The sequence below is a fragment of the Thamnophis elegans genome, chromosome 2 (genome assembly GCF_009769535.1).
Source record: "Thamnophis elegans isolate rThaEle1 chromosome 2, rThaEle1.pri, whole genome shotgun sequence".
Lineage (NCBI taxonomy): Eukaryota > Metazoa > Chordata > Lepidosauria > Squamata > Colubridae > Thamnophis > Thamnophis elegans.
The window spans coordinates 24,591,329-24,609,676 of record NC_045542.1 but is presented as its reverse complement, the minus strand read 5'-3'; the positions used below and the strand labels follow the sequence as shown (position 1 = coordinate 24,609,676).

At 41.1% G+C, this 18,348-nt stretch overlaps 1 protein-coding gene across 6 annotated transcripts in view; it reads right to left on the bottom strand.

Annotated features, from left to right (window-relative positions):
* LOC116502949 (sterol O-acyltransferase 2-like) overlaps positions 1 to 18,348 on the bottom strand; it is a 102,318-nt gene that overhangs the window by 37,598 nt on the left and 46,372 nt on the right. The gene's annotated exons all lie outside the window — the stretch shown is intronic.

The following is an 18,348-nucleotide window of genomic DNA, read 5'->3' as shown; positions in this document are numbered from 1 at the left end:
ACTAGATGGACACACTTTTTCTTTCTGCTTTCCTCCCGTTGCGGAGCCGTCCCAACTTCAGCAGCTTTTGGCTATACTTCTGTCGCTGGCAAAAAGAGATTCTCTTGGATCAATCAGGGACTTTGCAATGTACCTGAGATCAGCAAGATGTACTCTTCCCTGTCACCGTTTCTTTGGGATGGTTTAGGTCCAAAAGGACCATCTAGTGGCAAAAGTATCGACTGCGATCTCGGAGCTCTGAGATCGCACGGCATGTCGTTGCGACATCAGCTCCTGCCTCCTTTTTGTTCAGCTATTGAGTCATTCCAAGGGACCTGGGATAGGCAGATGTTAGTGTTCGAGGGTGTTAAAGGTATTGTTGCAGGAAATAAGTTACTCCAAGCAAAGGTGGCTTTTGCAATTGACTGACAGTGGTTTTGTCAATGCTGATGGTGTTCATGTTGTGCTCCAATGTTTTGGGATTGCCTCCATGGCACCTATTACTATTAGTACTATCTTTGCTATCTTTGGCCACAATTGTTCTATTTGCAAATATTTGTATTTTTTGTTATTTTTCTCCAGTTCTTTCTTTTTCCTTCTGCTGTTTCCAGGTACTACAGTGTCTACAGTGTCTTTTTGTCTCATCAATAATGATTAAGACTTGGATATTATGCAAGTGCTTGTCTGTTTGAATTCTAAAGTGCCAGAGCACTTTAGGGTCTTCATGTTCCACTATTTATCTATTTTGTGCTCTTAGCAGGTCTTGCTTGCAGTCAAGTGTTGTTATTATTACATTTTTATCTACCTTCTTTTTTGGAGTATAAGACGCGTCGAAGTATAAGACGCACCAAGATTTTGAAGAGGCAATTTTTTTAAAAAATAGGTAGGTAGATAGAGGGGAGAGAAAGAGAGAAAAATACAGTAGGTAGGTAGGGAGAGATAGTAATTAGGTAGGTAAGTGGACAAGGCTATGCGAGCTGTGAGTTCCTCCACCTGTATACTGGACCCGTGTCCCTCTTGGCTGACTGCCAACAGCAGAGAGGTGACACGAGGCTGGATCCAGGCGGTTGTTACCGCCTCTCTTCGGGAGGGACACCTCCCCACCGCGCTTAAGGCGGCGGTGGTGAGGCCCCTCCTGAAGAAACCGTCCTTGGATCCAGCAGTTCTTAACAACTATCGTCCAGTCTCCAACCTCCCCTTTGTGGGGAAGGTTGTCGAGAAGGTGGTGGCCTTACAGCTTCAGCGTACCTTGGAGGAAGCTAACTATCTTGACCCCTTCCAGTCTGGCTTCAGGCCCGGTTACAGCACTGAAACCGCTTTGGTCGCATTGACCGATGATCTCTGGAGAGCCAGAGATGGAGGCTATGCGTCCATCCTGGTTCTCCTTGACCTCTCAGCGGCTTTCGATACCATCGACCATGGTATCCTTCTGCGACGACTGCGGGAGGTGGGGGTGGGCGGCACTGTTTTACAGTGGTTCTCCTCCTACCTCTCGGACAGGTCGCAGTCGGTGTTGGTGGGGAGGGAGAGATCGTCCCCGAGGCCCCTAACCTATGGGGTGCCGCAGGGCTCGGTTCTGTCCCCCCTGCTATTTAACATTTACATGAAACCGCTGGGCGAGATCATTCGGAGGCACGGGATTAAGTACCATCAATACGCGGACGATACACAGTTGTATCTGTCCGCCCCGTGCCAACTCAATGAAGCGGTGGACGTGATGAACCGGGGCCTTGAGGCTGTTAAAGACTGGATGAGAGCTAACAAACTGGTGCTCAACCCGGAAAAGACCGAGTGGCTGTTGTGTTTTCCTCCCAAAAATTCGGCTAACGTTCCATCAATCAGGCTGGGGGGGCAAAATTTATACCCCTCAGACAGGGTCCGCAACTTGGGAGTCCTCCTGGATCCACAGCTGAGTTTTGACCACCATCTGTCGGCTGTGACCAGGGGGGCATTTACCCAGGTACGCCTGGTGCGCCAGTTGCGGCCCTACCTGAACCGGGAGGCTCTCACAACAGTCACTCGAGCCCTTGTTATCTCTAGGCTGGAATACTGCAATGTGCTCTACATGGGGCTGCCCTTGAAGAGCATCCGGCGACTTCAGCTAGTCCAGAACGCGGCCGCGCGAGTGATCATGGGCGCACCACGGTTCGCCCATATAACACCGATCCTCCGTGAGCTGCGCTGGCTACCTGTTGATCGTCGGGTGCACTTCAAGGTCCTACTCACCACCTATAAAGCGCTCCATGGTAGTGGATCTGGCTATCTGAGAGACCGCCTTCTGCCAATTACCTCCCTGCGTCCCATCAGATCGCACAGGGTAGGCCTCCTCCGAATTCCATCCGCCAGTCAGTGCCGACTGGCGACTACGCCGAGGAGAGCCTTCTCAGTTGCAGCTCCGACGCTATGGAACACCCTCCCCGTGGAGATCCGTACCCTCACCACAGTCCAGGCCTTCCGCACAGCCCTCAAGATCTGGCTATCCCGTCAGGCCTGGGGATAGGATTTATTCTCACCCCGCCCGAATGTTGAGTGAATGTTGTGTTTTTATGGTTAATTTTTTTTTCTTACTCACGTTTTTTTTCTTACTCAAGTCTTGTCTTGCACTCCCTTCCCCTATTGTTGTAAGCCGCCCTGAGTCCCCTCAGGGAAAAGGGCGGCATATAAATGTTCAATAAAACATAAAACATAAAACATAAACAAACAGGTAAGTAGGTAGGTAGGTAGGTAGGTAGGTAGGTAGGTAGGTAGGTAGGTAGGTAGGTAGAGGGATAGAGAGAGAAATAGAGATAGAGAGAAATACAGTAGATAGGTAAATATTTCTGCTGACATAGCACTTGATCAATGTAATTCTCATCAATCAGTTAAAGAGCTTTCCAAAAGGAAAAAAAAAGTTTTTGCACTCTGCAATCCTCCCCCAAATGGTCCATTTTTCATAAAAATGGGCCCTTTTTTCAAAAAAAGACATGAATAGCCTTAGGGGGGTGGGCTTAGAGTGCTCCTGGGGGGGACAAGAAAAAATGGCCTGTTTTTTTCGAAAATGGGCCCGTTCTTTGTCAAAAAATTGCATGCATAGCCTTTTGGAGGTTTATATAGTGTTGCTGGGAGCTGCGGGGGGGGGGGGGAAGGGCCTGTTTCTTGCTCATTTCTGCTCTCACCAGCCCCCAGGAGCTCTCTGAAAGCTTCCATAAGGCTATACGTGGCCATTTTGGTGAAGGGGTGGGGCTTCGGGAGGCAAAAAATGCTGTATTCAGTGTATAAGACGCACCCAGATTTTTAGCCTCTTATTTGAGTAAAAAAGGTGTGTCTTACACTCCGAAAAATACGGTACATCAATGTGGCAATACACAATATTCCTGCCTCCTATTTTCTTCGCATCAATACTATGATGTGGATTGGGCTGAGAGCAAGTGACTGGCTCAAAGTCCTCCAGCTGCCTTTCTTGTTTAAGACAGGCCTAGAACTCAATACAAACTGGTTACAAGGCCAGCAATTTTACCACTATACCCAACTGGTCTTCTTCCCAACATGTGTGCAGAGAATCAGCCAGCCAGCCAGTATAGTTTGAACTGAAGGCAGCACTCCACTCCACTTCATAATTTAGTAAACACCTATGAGTGATTTTCGCTGGGCACAGAGGGGAGTGCCCAGTGAAACATTTTTTACAAGGAAAGATTGGCTTAACATAAATCGCTCATTTTCAGAGGCAGAGAAGAGGCTGCAGTCAAATAATCAAAAGCTCTGAAATGCAGATGGATTACTCAAATTATATATGTATAATTATCCCCACATGTAAACCAAATGTACACTGTAATTGTTAGATAGGGTGAATGGAAGAGGCAAGACTCAGGCTTCAGCAACAGCAGGTCTTTATTAAGTGACAACTATGTACAATCCAGTGAAGACTCTGTCTGGCAGCAGCCCTTAAATTGCACTCGAAAAGTACCTTGGCCCAGAACCAGGATTCAGTTGCCTTGGTAGTTGCTTAGGTACAGGTCTGGAACCCTCAGCTTGTGCCTTATCAAGTTGGGGACAGCCTTATTCAGTGTGGCCCAGGACATGATGGTCAGTGATGATCTGGTGTCGATCTCCATAGAGCAGGGAGATCCCTCAAGGAAGATGGATATCCTCAGCGTCTTGTTCCGTGGGGTGCTTGCTTGCCTGATGGTTGTCTGGAACGTAGCATTGTCTGCCTATGTTTGTTTCTGCCGTGGGTTCCATGATTCTCGCCTTAGCGGTCTTAGGTGTGCGGCATGGACAGCCGGCTGCTTTGGTGCTGTGGAAAATTCGCTTTGGCAGACCCTTGCAATGTTCCCCTTTCAGTCACAGCATTGGCAAATAGCATCTCAGAAATGGGAGGCAGATTGCTGATGGTTGCCCCCACAGCCAGCGCAAGGCAGGAAACAAGTTTCGAATTTGTGTACCAATTCTTTCTTCTTCGCTGTGTGCATGAGGTAGACCTCTTCCTTGCTGTCAGAGAGTTCTCAGTCGGAAGTGTCGTGATGGATTTCAGCGGTCTTGTTCACACTTTTTGGGCTGTTCTGCCTTTGCAGCATCTCCATTGACTTGGTCGAAGACTCGGTAGCCCTGGCTTCATACTGGGCAATTTGTAGAGTGACGTTTGTCTTGGCGAGCAACCTCCTCCGTAAATTAATGTCCCAAACACCACAAATGATTCTGTCCAGCAACAGTTCATCTAAATCCCTAAATTCGCAGTAGGCAGCAGCCTTCCAAAGTGCTGAAACATACTGGTTGATCATTTCACCTTTCTGGTTACGGAAGTTAAATTCAGGTCTCCACACATATTTAGACGGTTTGGGAGCATAGTGTGTTCGCAATGTCTGTTGTAGCACCAACCAAGCGACTGATTGTACCAGTGTTGGCTCGGATAAGTCCTCGGCAGTGTCGAATACCTCTGGCCCACAGTAGCTCAGGAAAATGGCTTTTTTTCGGCCTTTGCACAGGCCCAGGAGGTTGTTGGCTTCCAGGAAGCATTTGAATCTCATCATATACAAGCCCCAGTGCTCGGTGGCTGGTTTGTACGGAGCTGGTGGGGCATCCGTAGTCATCTTGTTCAGTCAAGGCAGATTTGAATTTGCCGCTTAAAGATGGCTCCTCAATGTCGCACTTAGCTCCGGGCTGGATTGACTTGCTGGATTGTGTTTGCTCTTTTTGATGCCTAGTTTCCTTCCAATCCCACCTTTGTCACCAGTGTTAGATACAGTAAATGGAAGAGGCAAGACTCAAGCTCCAAGTGGGGAAGACTCAGTAAAGACTCTGTCTGGCAGCAGCCCTTTTATAGGGAGCTGTCAGACCTCTTGACCAATCACATTTGAGTATTGTTCCCGCCGGATGAGAGGACCTTGGTGGAAACTACCATACTGGCTGTCAGTATATAACAGATCAGAATAGATGAATTGCCCAATCGTTATATACTATATATTATGAAAATGCAGAATTTTATTCTTTCCTTTCTCCAAACGATTTGCATTATGTATTCTTATAAACTTATAAATTCTTATAAAATTCTTATAAAGTCCTGTACAGAATTGTTGAGCTGTACCATCTAATAATGGGTCATGTGTTTTAGCAACAGCTAAGCTGCCTCCTGTTGTTTCACCCATTGCCAATTGCCCTGTAAACCTGTCTTTCCAGCCAGGATTACAAAATTGCTTTTCACAAGTAAAGTGAGGTAACATTTTTAGCAAATAGAATTTTATGAGCATCACCAATTTCCTGCGATGATGGCACTTCGAAGCGGGCGAAGGAATGGTGGCTCCACTAGCTCAAGTTTCTGAGGTGTTCCTGAAAAAGGATGAAGTTGACCCTGGAGGGATCAATAGGCGAGAGGGGGAGCTCGGGTGACGGAGAGGAGGCAAGCAACTTCCCTATCAGACGAGAGAAACCCTTTGGAATCACCCAAGAAGAAATCGGCGTCCATGGCCTATTCTGAGTCGTGATAGCCGCATATGAGGGAGAGAAGATAGCAGCATGGCAGCATTGGTGAGAATATTTAAAACAACTAAAACAATATAAACTTTACTAAAAACTCTTTGAGCTAGAATTTCAAAGCTTTGAATCGAGCTGGATACAGCTCAATATTGGGGGCTATAAGGAGGGAGGAAAAGCACATTATTTCCTGTAGCAATAGAGTGGCTTGGAGTGACTTGAGAACAGAATGGAATAAGGAGAGGAGGAGAGGACCTTTGGAGTTATTTGGACAAAACAGAAATTGGAGCTAGATGAGACAGTGACAAAAGTGAAGACGGTGAGAGAAGTATTTTGGATTACTTGAGAGAAAGTTGGGTGTAGAATAGGAAAGATTGAACTTTTAACATGGAAAAAAAAGCCTATACAAAAGAAGAGTAACATCACCAGCTAGTGGAGAGAAAAAAGAAACTGAGTAACAAAACTGAATAAACTAGCTGATGCAATCTGCTGAAAAATTGACAAGAGAAATTTTGTGATCTCTGAAATCGGATAAAAAATAATGAAAGAGAACATTGAAAGAAGAAATATAAATGTAAACTGAATTGTGATGAGATGAAATATTGATTAATTATATTGAACCATATTGTATTTGGAACAGAGAGTGTCGATATATGAACTATTGGTGATACTTTAAAATTATTAACATTATAAATAGATGACATAATATTATATAAGAATTAAAATTAAAGATTTATTAGTCAAAATATATTGCATATTTTGAGAATATAAAGGAAAAAAATAGCAATATAGTGTTTAAGGGGGGTGATAGTTTGTAGCTATTAAAGAGATGATATAGTATTATATATGAATCAAATCAAGAACATGTTAGGTTAAATATATTGAATATTGTGTGGATTGACTTGCATACAAACTCGAATATATAGAAATTAAATTGTTAGATTGTAGGATTGAATTGTATTGAATTGAATTGAACTGTGCATGGAAGAGGGTGTAGGAAGTTATCACCCAGCCCTTTCCCAGAAAAACGAAATATCCTAGGAAATGTTGAAAAGGAAGAAACATGTTTTAAAAGACAGAATAGCTGCCTGCAGCTTCCTGCCCATCCCCCTTTGTCAATGAACCATTAAAGCCTGAGATAGTCCACTTTACATAATAAAGAGTTTTTCCCTTCAGTTCCAGAATGATGAGATTAAGGCATGATAATATTGGCCCTTTACCCAACTCACCACATGACATCTGAGAACTCAACCAAACCTGGATTCAAAACACAGCCTAGAGAGTTGCCCCTGCATGGGCCCATGGGAGTCTGACAACTAATCAGAATACAAGATCAAGATCAAAGACCAGAGAAGGCATAAAACCAGGGACTCAGCTTTTTTCCTCTCCTTCCCTTCTTCTCCACCAACATTGAAGCATGTGATCACCTTTTCTGTTCAGGACTCAAGCCATGTGGTCCTGTCCACCATTAAAACCATCTTTCCAAGCAGCCTCCATGTCTCCAGTGTCTTTTTCCCCACTTGGAGCCGAACCCAGAAGGACATTTCTTTCATCAATTGGCGACCCACATATAGGACTCCAAGCTAGCCTAACCAATGGATATGGCCCAGGTAAGCCTCCCATGCCAGCACAGACCCCATTGAGTCTTTGGGTGGACTTTATCTTGGCCTTAACCATTTGGATTTAGGTTATAAAGGGGTTTTGAGTTTGAGCTCAAAGGCTGCCTGGAAAGAAGGTGAGTACCTCTAAATTTTAATTTTCTAAAATCACCTTCCCACAACCCCACTGTTTGTCTCTTTCTCTGTTTTCTATGCAACCACGTGGTTTGTTTGTTAAGATTTGTGCCTTCCCCAATTTAACAGATGGGAATGACTAGGATGTGTAAACCTGAGAGTTCTCTCCCCCCCCCTATTTTCTCCTTGTCCTTGTGTATATGTGTATGTCTAAGTCTTTGTGTGCCCTCGAGGTAATTATAACTGTATAACTGTAACTTGGAGCTGAACCCAGAAGGACATTTCTTTTATCAAGGGAAAGTCCAAAGATTGAAGGGGCTGGTAAGAGGGCAGAAATAAATAGTGGGAGGAGAGAAGTATATGTTATTGTGGGGGAAAAATTGTAAGAAAATTAAAATAAAAAATGATAAGTACAACAATTAGTGAAATGAACAGGAAGGCAGCATCCAACCTGGCACCAGCAACAACCTCACCCTCATATCAGCACACAATTGAGAGCACACTGGGTCTATAGAGAGAGAGCTCAACAATGAACCTTCAGTGTATGCAAGATGCATTAGCAATGATACAAGAAATAATGTTGAAAACACAAGGAACAATTACAAAAAATCATGAAGAAACTAGGAAAAACTATGAAGAAATTAAACTAGAAATGGGAAAAATGAAGTGAGATTAGAAGAATAGATGATAAAATAGGGAAAATACAAAGTGAAATATGAACAAAAATTCAAAAAAGTAGAAACAAAGATAGAAATATGGAAAAGAAAAAGGAGATGGTAGATGAGGTTGACCACAGTAAACAGAGAATTAGGGGAAAAATAGTCTTCTTAGAAATGGAAAAAGCTGGCTTATTTCTGCATTTTCAAAATATAGTAGAAGAAAAGGAGGGGGATTTAGGGGAAACAATTTCAGAGATTGTAGTGAACATATTACAAAAAAATAAACAAGAAATGAGAAGGGATATAGATGATGTGTACTAAATTCACACAAATTACACCAGGAGACACACGCTCCCAAAAGAAATCCACATATGCTTTACTAGAAAATCGGTAAGGGGTAAAGTATATAAGAAAGTGAGAGAAGAACATATAAAGGAAGTGAGATACAAATCCTGAGACAAATCCTAAAATAGTGAGAGACCAGAGAAGGCACAGCAATTAATAAGGTACAATGTAATGTTTAGATGGCTTACACCAGAAGGAGTAATGATTACCTGGCAAGAAAAAAGATATGAAATAGACACAGTCTAGAAAGCACATTAGTTCTTTGAACACCACTTTACTGTCAAGGAAGAACAAGAGAGTAGAGAGGAACCATAGAGTAGAAGCCAAGAAGAACAGTCAGTTGAAACAGGGGAGGAAAAAGAGAAGAAAGAAGAAAACAGGAAAGAGAACAAATAGAACAAGAGGGTAGTAGAATAGGAATAGGAATAGAAACCAGAAACGTAAGGAAACTAAGGACTGCACACAAGTAACACAATGGAACAAGAAATTAAGCTACTCTTGGTAAATATAAATGGACTTAACTCAGCGGAAAAGAGAAGGCAAATTTTGACTAGATTACAAAAAATGAATATGGATATAGTGTGTCTTCAAGAGGTACATATTAAAAGCTAATATAACAAGTTACTAGAATATCCAAAATTTGGGAAACTATTTACAACACTAGCACAACAAAAAAAGAGGAATTGCAATATACATTAAAGAATGGATAAACACGAAAAAAAATTGCAGATGAAGAGGGGAGGATTTTAATAATAGAAATAGAAACAGAACAAAGAAAAATTCTCTTCACAGCAATATACGCCCCAATAAAAACCAAAAAGAATTTTATAAGAAGATCCACCAAAAAATAACAGAAATAGAATATGAGGATATATGTCTAATTGGCGATTTCAATGCTATAACAGATATCAATGATGACTACAAGAGTAAAAAAGAAATAAGAAAAAAAGAACACTACCAATTACCTTTTTCGAAATGGTGCAGGAACTGAGCCTGAAAGATGCATGGTGAGAAAGAAACATAGGAAACAAACAATTTAGATATTATTCAAATCCCCACAAATCATGGTCAAGGATACATATGATTTGATCGACCCAGGAATTGAAAAGAGATACAGAAGAGATTGAAATAATGACAAACACCTGGGCAGATCACAACCCAATAAAAATAACATGGAAAGGACAAAAAAAAAAAAAGAGATGGACAATGAATCAAAGCATATTGAAAGATAAATAATATACTGTATAAAAATGATAGAAAGGGAATTGAAACTTTTCTATAAAGTAAATAAGAAAGAAGAAACATTGTTTCAAAACCTATGGGACACTACAAAAGCTTTTACTGGGGGGGTTGACATATTTGGCAAGAAAAAACAAGGAAAAGAGACAAAAACAAGAAACATTACAGAAAGAACTTAAAAAACTGGAAATGTATTTGCAAAAAGACCTGCAAGACGCAAAAATAAAGGAGAAAAAAGAACTGATAAAACACAAATTAAATTTTATGACACAAGTAGAGATGGCCCCCAAAAAATCAAAATTGCAAAACAAAACTATTTTGAAAATGTGAATAAACCGGAAAGATGGTTAGCACACAAATTGAAAAAAGAAAAAGAAAAATACATCATTTACAATATGAAGGAGCAAAAACAATACCGGAAAGAGCAGGGGCAGAATATAGTACATACATTTATTGAGAAACTATACAGCAAAGAAAACATATTATAAGACAACATTGAACAATACTTAAATAAAAAGAATCTACATGAAACTGAGGAAGAGAGAAGAGAAATGCTAAACAAAAAAAAATCACAGTGATGGAATTAAAGGAAACACTGAGGAGACAAAAATAATAATAAAACTCCGGGCCCAGACGGTATACCTGTAGAATTTTATAAAGCCACGCAAGAGCAGATAGAAACAGTGATTTTAGATTTATTTAATGAAGCACTTAGAGAAGCAAAGCTACCAAAATCATGGAGGGAAACATATATAACATTGATGCCCAAAGAAGATTTGGACCATCAACAAATAAAAAATTACAGACCAATTTCTTTACTAAACGCAGACTATAAAATCTTTAATGGCAGAGTGAATTAAAATAAATAAATGAAATCATTCACACAGATCAAAACGGCTTCTTACCAAAACGCCAGTTAAAAAATAATATGAGGATAATAAGCAAAAGTAATAAGAAATAGTGACACTACAGAAGAATTTAAAATATGGAAAGGAGTGAGACAAGGGTGTCCATTATCACCTTTATTATTTATATTAATACTGGAAGTTCTATTAATAGAAATTAGAAACACTCAAGAAATAAAGGGATTAAAAATAAAAGAGGAATATAAAACACAGGCATTCGTGGACAATATGGTATTCATATTAGAGGAACCATTAAAATCAGGAATTAAATTAATCCAAAATATAGAGGAATTTGGTAGGGTAGCGGAACTTAAAATTAACAAGAACAAAACAAAGATCATTATGAAGAATTTCACCATAAATCAAGAGCAAGAATTAGAGGAAAACATGGGAATGCTAATAGTAAAAAAGGTAAAATATTTAGGAATTTGGCTGACAGGGAAATGCTCAACAATTAAGGAAGACAATTATGATAATATGATAAATTGATTAAAAATATATCATTATTTATTAAAATTTTAAATAGAGGAAGAAACTGTGAAAGAAATGATAATAACATGGGTGATAAATTTTGGGTATACTATAGAATTGGCAGAATGGGAAAAATTTGGGAAATAAATTACAAATTAACGATGGCAACAGCATATAGACAGAACATGTACAAGATGTTCTATAGATGGCATCTCCCACCAGCGAGAATTGCAAAAATGTTCCTGGAGTGCTCTGTTGGAAATGCAACCAACAACACAGAACATACTACCATATGTGGTGGGCGTGCACATCTGCAAAAAAATATTGGGGGGAAAAATTAAAGATTGGCTGAAGGAGATTACCACACACCAAGTTGAACTAAATTTGAATTATTTCTGTTAGGAATTATAAAAGGAAATTATGAAAAAAAATATTTGATACTTAATTCTACACATAATCACGGCAGCGAGAATTACATTCACACAAAACTGGAAAAATAATTACACACCAAAAGAAGAAAATGTAATAAAAAAATATTGGAATGTGCAGAGATGGATAGGCTCATGAAAGAATTAAAAGAGGAAGAAGAATCTGAATATTACTCCATATAGTGTTTATGGTATAATTGGCTAGGATAAAGGATAGGGGGGAGCAGAAAAGCAAAAAAGAAAGGAAGAAAGATCAACAAATTAATAAACAAATACAAAACCGGAAAATGATTAAAAGATAGAAATACGAAATAGACTGTAGCAACTAAATAATAGGAAATGGATACAAAATGACTCAAATGTAATAAAGATTGTTATACATAGAATATATAAAATGTTATATATGGAATGAAGAAAAAAGATGCATGGAATAATATAAATGCACACATATATATATAAAGTTATAGTTTTAAAAGACTTATACGTACAGATAAAAGAATCACAACAGATATGTAAAAGAAGTGTTACAAAGAGGTAAAGTTTGCATAAACAAAATAAAAAGTTTTTTAAAAAGAATGTTATGAGCAACAGCATATTCTCCAGCTTTACCCACATCTACAGGATTTTTGCATACCACTTATTGCAAGGAAGAATGATGGACTTTGACAATTTGAACAGGACAAATTCAAAGAGCCATAGAGCATGGCACTTGGAGAACAATTGAGGCAAAAGCAGAAGAAAAGAATAAGTATCTACATGTTGCGAAAGCCCTTTTACAGGAAACAGAAACATCCAACAATAAACAGATGAATTTATAAAGACTTCTTTACTTGACTTTTGGTTTATTTTACATACTCTCATCATGAATAGAACTAATGGCCTGCCAGACTTACTGCATCACTTTCTGTGGATGTTACATACAGTATAGTCCAAAATCATATATATATTGGCTGTGGGATGAGGTAATTATTCATTTATTTATTAAATTTATGTGCATCTCATCTTGCTACCGAAAGCTACTCTGCATGGCTTACAATGTATTACCTAGCTGCTACAGATACAGTAGTCCTTAACTTATGAATATAACTGAACCCAAAATTTCTGTTGCTAAATGAGACAATTAAGTGAGTTTTGCCCCAATTTATGATTTTTCCTGCCAGTTGTTAACTGAATCACTGCAGTTGTTAAGTTAGTAACCCAGTGGTTAAGTGAATCTGGATTCCCCATTGATTTGCTGGTCAGAAGGATGCAGAAGGTGATCGTGTGACTCAGGGACATTGCAACCACCATAAATACTTGCCAGAATTTATGACATGTATTTTGATCACATGAGTATGGGAATGCTGCAACAGTTGTAAGTGTGAAAAATGATTATAAATCACTTTTTTTCAGTGCTTTTGTAACTTTGAAGGTCACTAAATAAATGGTTGTATGTTGAGAACTACCTGTAGTACGTCTCTCTTCAGTTTCTCTAAAATATGATAAATCACCTGTCAGCTTTGGAAACCATATTAACACTGGAAACTTCCATGCTGCCACATTCTTGTGCTTGGGAAATTAGTAGGGGCAATTTAGTAGAGGGAATGTAGTTAGATATAATAGCATTCTTCTTTTTGGTCAAGATCATAATATTCCTGCACCCGGAGGAGTGGTTGAAGTGATATCTCAAGTTAGGACGGATTGGGATTGGACCATGTGATGGACTAATGGGTGCAGGGGATGGGTTCGTACTTTTGACTTACTGAGGAAAAGCCCGGAAATCTCAGATCCAGATTTTCCCAGATGTATTTGTATCCCTATCCTAATAAATGGGAGCTTTGAGAAATGCCTATTTCGTAGTTTTTCATAGTTTTTCACTGGGTTTTCCGGAACACTGACATTAACTCAAATCCTAAGTAGTCAAACAGCACCCCAAAAGGGGGGCTGAGCCCCAGGACTGACCTGAAACTCAGGCGGTGCTAAGACTCAGCGAAGATAGAGGGGAAAGAGAAGATCGCAGAAGGAGCCATGGGGACGGATACTGGAGAACTTATCGAGACCCAGTATTCTCCTTCTGAAGACATAGTGCGAGCACTTGAAGCTGCAGAGACAATATGAAGGCTAGGTGCTCAGCCTAAGGAGATGGATTCCTGGAAAAGTTGCCAGTCTGATCCAACTCCAGAGATGGGACCAGAAGAAAGACTGCCTGAATATTGTTCCAACTCCAGCCCAATGCAGTCAACCCATGAGCCCAAATGGAGGGATATGAGAATTTTGGGGTCTGACAACTCCTGAGATTGGAACCTGTTGCCTCCATCTCAAAGCCAGTCGTTGACAGGACTCCCAGAAAGTTTTGAATGACTTTAAGTGGGAAGTTATGCACTGCGGTTCCAACCTCCTCAAGAGAGATGGAATTTAACGCAGCCCATGTTCAGTTTTCCTGATCCAGAATCTGGTGGTAGAACTAGCGTGGCATTGACACCTTTCTACTTAAAGATGACTGAGGGATTGGCTCAGTGAAACAGGGTCAAGCAGCAGGAGGGAGACAGCAGATGCAGTCGGCATTGGGAATGCTACAACTGTCAGTTTACCCCTCCTCGCCAACCTACCTTCATGCTCCCCCCTCGGCGGAATGTATCCCCTAGGCTGGGTATTCTATCCCAGCCATGGGTGGGTCCAATGCCAAAGGATGCCAGCACCGTTTACTCCACCTTTTTCGGGATCACCATGGGCCCAATATGCCCCAATGATCCCAGCATAGCAATGGGGTCTGATCCAGCAGCCTGCTGGAGCCCCCTCCCCTGTTGCAACTCAATAACCAGTGCAGCAGCCAGCCCCTGTCCAGCCACCAGCCACAATCTAGAAGCCAGCAGCTGCAGTGCCCCAGATTCCAGCTCAGCCGTCAGTGTTTCCCCCACTGCAGCATCCCAACAGGTCCCTGCCCCACACCCCAGCGTAGCACACCAGCAAGATCCTGCCCCATTGCCGGTCGCCGAGGCAATTCCACTAGCAAGACCACCGCCACCACGGTTTAGAGCAACTTTTGATGGTAAGCCTGCCAAACTGGCTTACTTTCTCGGCTGAGTTTGGGCTCATATAGACCAATACGGAGAACAATACGAAACAGATTGCGATTTAATATCAGCAATCACAGAGGGAATTAATGAAGGAGATGCTTCTGACTGGGTAGCCCAGCTGCAGAATGAGGGGGCTCTGAACTAAATGATGCTGAGGGTTTTGTTGAATTGCTTCAGACCAGATTTGAAGACCCTGGCCGAATCAATGAAAACAAAGCCACAATAAAAGTGATGAAGCAAGGTAACTTACCCCTAAAAGACTTCCTATGGGACTTTAGATGGGTCACAGGGAACTTTGGACATTGGCCTGACAGAATACTCCTGCACTATTTTAAAGAGGCCATCGATCAAGAAGTCAGAAAAGCCTGTGGCGTCCAAGGGGTGCCAGAGCACCTACAAGACTGGTACACCATGTCGATAGCTCTGGATAGAGAGATTCACCCATGCCACAAATCCACAGCTGAGAGACCCGCACAGAGGACTTTAGCAAGATGCCCCTTGACCAAGCCAACAAAGTCTACTCCTATTCAACCCACAGGGGTCATCAAGTGCTATTGTTGCAGAAAAGCAGGTTATCGAGCTTCCAATGGCTACCAGAGGCAGAAAGGCTCCATGAAAGCCCCCAGATACCAGCCAGTTTGCCAGACAAGCCATCGAGGTTCCCCTCTCTACCGAAGAAAGCAAGGAACCTTCGGCCAAAAAGCTCTTCCAGGTGAGGCTAACGAGGAAGACGACCCGCTGGTGAGTGCAGCCACCATCCCCTTTTCAGTTAAAGTTGGTGGCACCTGAGAAAGTGGAGCAAGGAGAATTAAAAGCAGTGATAGATACAGGCTGTACCAGATGTTTAACTGAGCTTCCAATTGTTGAACAATTAGGGATAAAAACTAGAGCCTAAAATGCCCAATTAAGTTCAAACAGATAGATGGAATGTTAATTGGAGGAATCCCAGCCACCCAAATAATAGAACTGGATATATTAGAAATGGGAAGACATCATGAACTTATATGATTTGTAGTGGCGCCAAGGATGTCAGAATCTGTCATATTATGCCTTGCTTGGCTTGATAAATGGGCCCCTACCATTAAATGTGAGGATGGATACCATAAAATCATAACTGGCATTAGCCCACTACCCCCTGTCCATCCTGACAGGAGGTTGCCAATCAATCAGGGCCAACCACCAGAGACATCCACCACTATGTCAGACTCAGCCATGGCATTTAGTGATGAGGAATGCAACATCCTCCCCCCTCAGCAAGCCACTGATTGTGCCATTGAATCAGAAAACAGGGCCAAGTTACCAAAACCAAGAATGTACTCCATGACATCTGCTGAAATGATGAAATTGAGAAAGTACACATTGATATCAACTTAGCCAGAGGATTCATTGAGACTGCAAAATCTAGAGTGGTAGCCCCAGTATTGTTTAAAGAGAAGAAAGATTGGGGGAGGTCTTAGATTATACATTGATTTTAGGGGGGTCAATTGAATTTGCCTATAAAATACATACCCCCTACTCAAGGACTTGCTGAATCACTTGTCGAAAGGCAAGATTTTCACTAAGCTAGATTGAAGGGAAGCCTATTACCGAGTCCGCATAAAAGAGGGAGATGGCTTTTAACTGTCCGCTGGGCAATTTCCAATTCCATGTCACATCTTTTGAACTTCAACCCCCCTCCCCCGCAGTATTTATACAACTGATCAATGAGGTACAAATAAACACCTGTATAAGGGGGTCCTGGTTTGAGAGCCTGTTGCCGAGGAGGGCTCAACCGAGCTCCTCTCAGAGATCTGGTCTGTATATCTAAATAAGATCATAGATATCACCCCTTTTTGGCTAAGAAAGGGGCAGGGAGTAGCTCTGTGTGCTAGGGTCTATTCGTAATTCACAGCCTTTCTCTTTTTTTTTGGCTGTGGACAGAGATTAGATCCAGCGTGAGCGGAGCTTTTATCTCCAGCCAGTTCTTCTCAGCTGCCTTTTTTGCAGCCCCAGACAGGCGAGCCCCCCCCCCCAGGACAAAGCAAAGTTGTTTGAAGCTAGGATTAATACGGGCGGGTCCCACCCCTGTGAGATTTATGCTTTTATTACTATCTTAAACACCAGCACCATTTGTCTTAGAGGCTTCTTTGTTTAAACGGACTTCAAAATGGCGATTTCTCCCCGTTGGTGACTGATAGGGGATGTACTTAGCCGGTTTTACCTTCCTGCAGACCGCTCCTTAACAAAATAATTTATTTTTTTTTTGGAAACAGAGGGGAGCGAAAGCGCTGTTTATTTGTTTATTTATAATGGCACCCAGGTCAAAATCGAAGCGTCTCTCTACAAATGTGCCTAAAGAATCTAAAGAATCTATACTGGAATCGCAGCCCTTGTCTCCTACGCCCTCTACTGGAGAATTTTTAACACAGGAATTTTTCTTTCAAATGCTTAATGATTTTAAACAAGAAATTAAGGAATTTGTATTGGAGCTATATGATGATTTAAAGTCTAAAATTGACCAAATGAAGGCGAATACGTTTGCAGCCGTGTCTGCCCTGTCAGATTATTCTGCTGAAATAGAGAATAAATTGGAAAGCTTGGAGGAGGCTAATTTTAATTTGACTACTAATATTCAAATATTACAACAAAAAATTAGAGACACTCAAGAACAGCTCGTGATGATAAACTTTAATAAGAAGGCATTCGCAATAAGAGTCAGAGGATTCCGCGAAAAGGAGCGAGAGAATCTGAAACAGACCTTTGTTTTTTTTGTTTTTTTTTTAAATATATTTTATTCATTTTTCACATTCCATTTGCAATCACTTATATACAGGGTATTTACTATAAGAAAAGAAAAAAAGAAAAAGGGAATAAAACAAAGAAATAAAAAGGAAACACAACTCATCATTCACAACCCCACCTAACCCTTCCATCCTCCATACACCCCATCTACCCCCTCCAACTTTCCTTTCTCCCTCTAACACTCCCCTCCTACTTCCCTTTCCCCTCAAACCTTCCTTCTCCCCTTACTCCCCAGACACCTTCCTTACATTCCCCTTACTCCTTCCTTACTCCTCCCTCTTCTTTCCCTCTACCTCCCTCCTTGGTGTATGCCTTTATTCGAGTGTTGTTTGATCTGATAAAAGTAAAATGAACCAAGGAAAAAAAAATAAAAGAAAAAAAGAACCACCGTATATAAATACATTCTTGTTCTTATTAAGACTATGTTAACACCCCCCCACCCCCCCCACAAATCCCCATCCCCAATCCTCCCGACTTCCCAGGGCCCACACCTGGCACTACCTTCTGTCTAAAATATCTTGTATACATATGGATTAAAAAATAAAAGTAATATGTCAAAAGAAAGAAAAACAGAAAAAAAAGAAGAGAGAAAAGAAAAGAGAAAAGAAAAAAAAAGAAAAAAAAGGAAACCACTCTTTGGGTTGATCTCAGCCCCCCATCTTTATCTATGCTTAAATAGTATAAATCATTCTATCTATATTTTATTCTCGTCTCTTACTTCTTTGCTATTTACCCCAACCTTCTGTAGACTCTCCCGTTCCTCTTCCTAAACCTCATGATCCCTTCCGATAAGATTTAAGCAACGT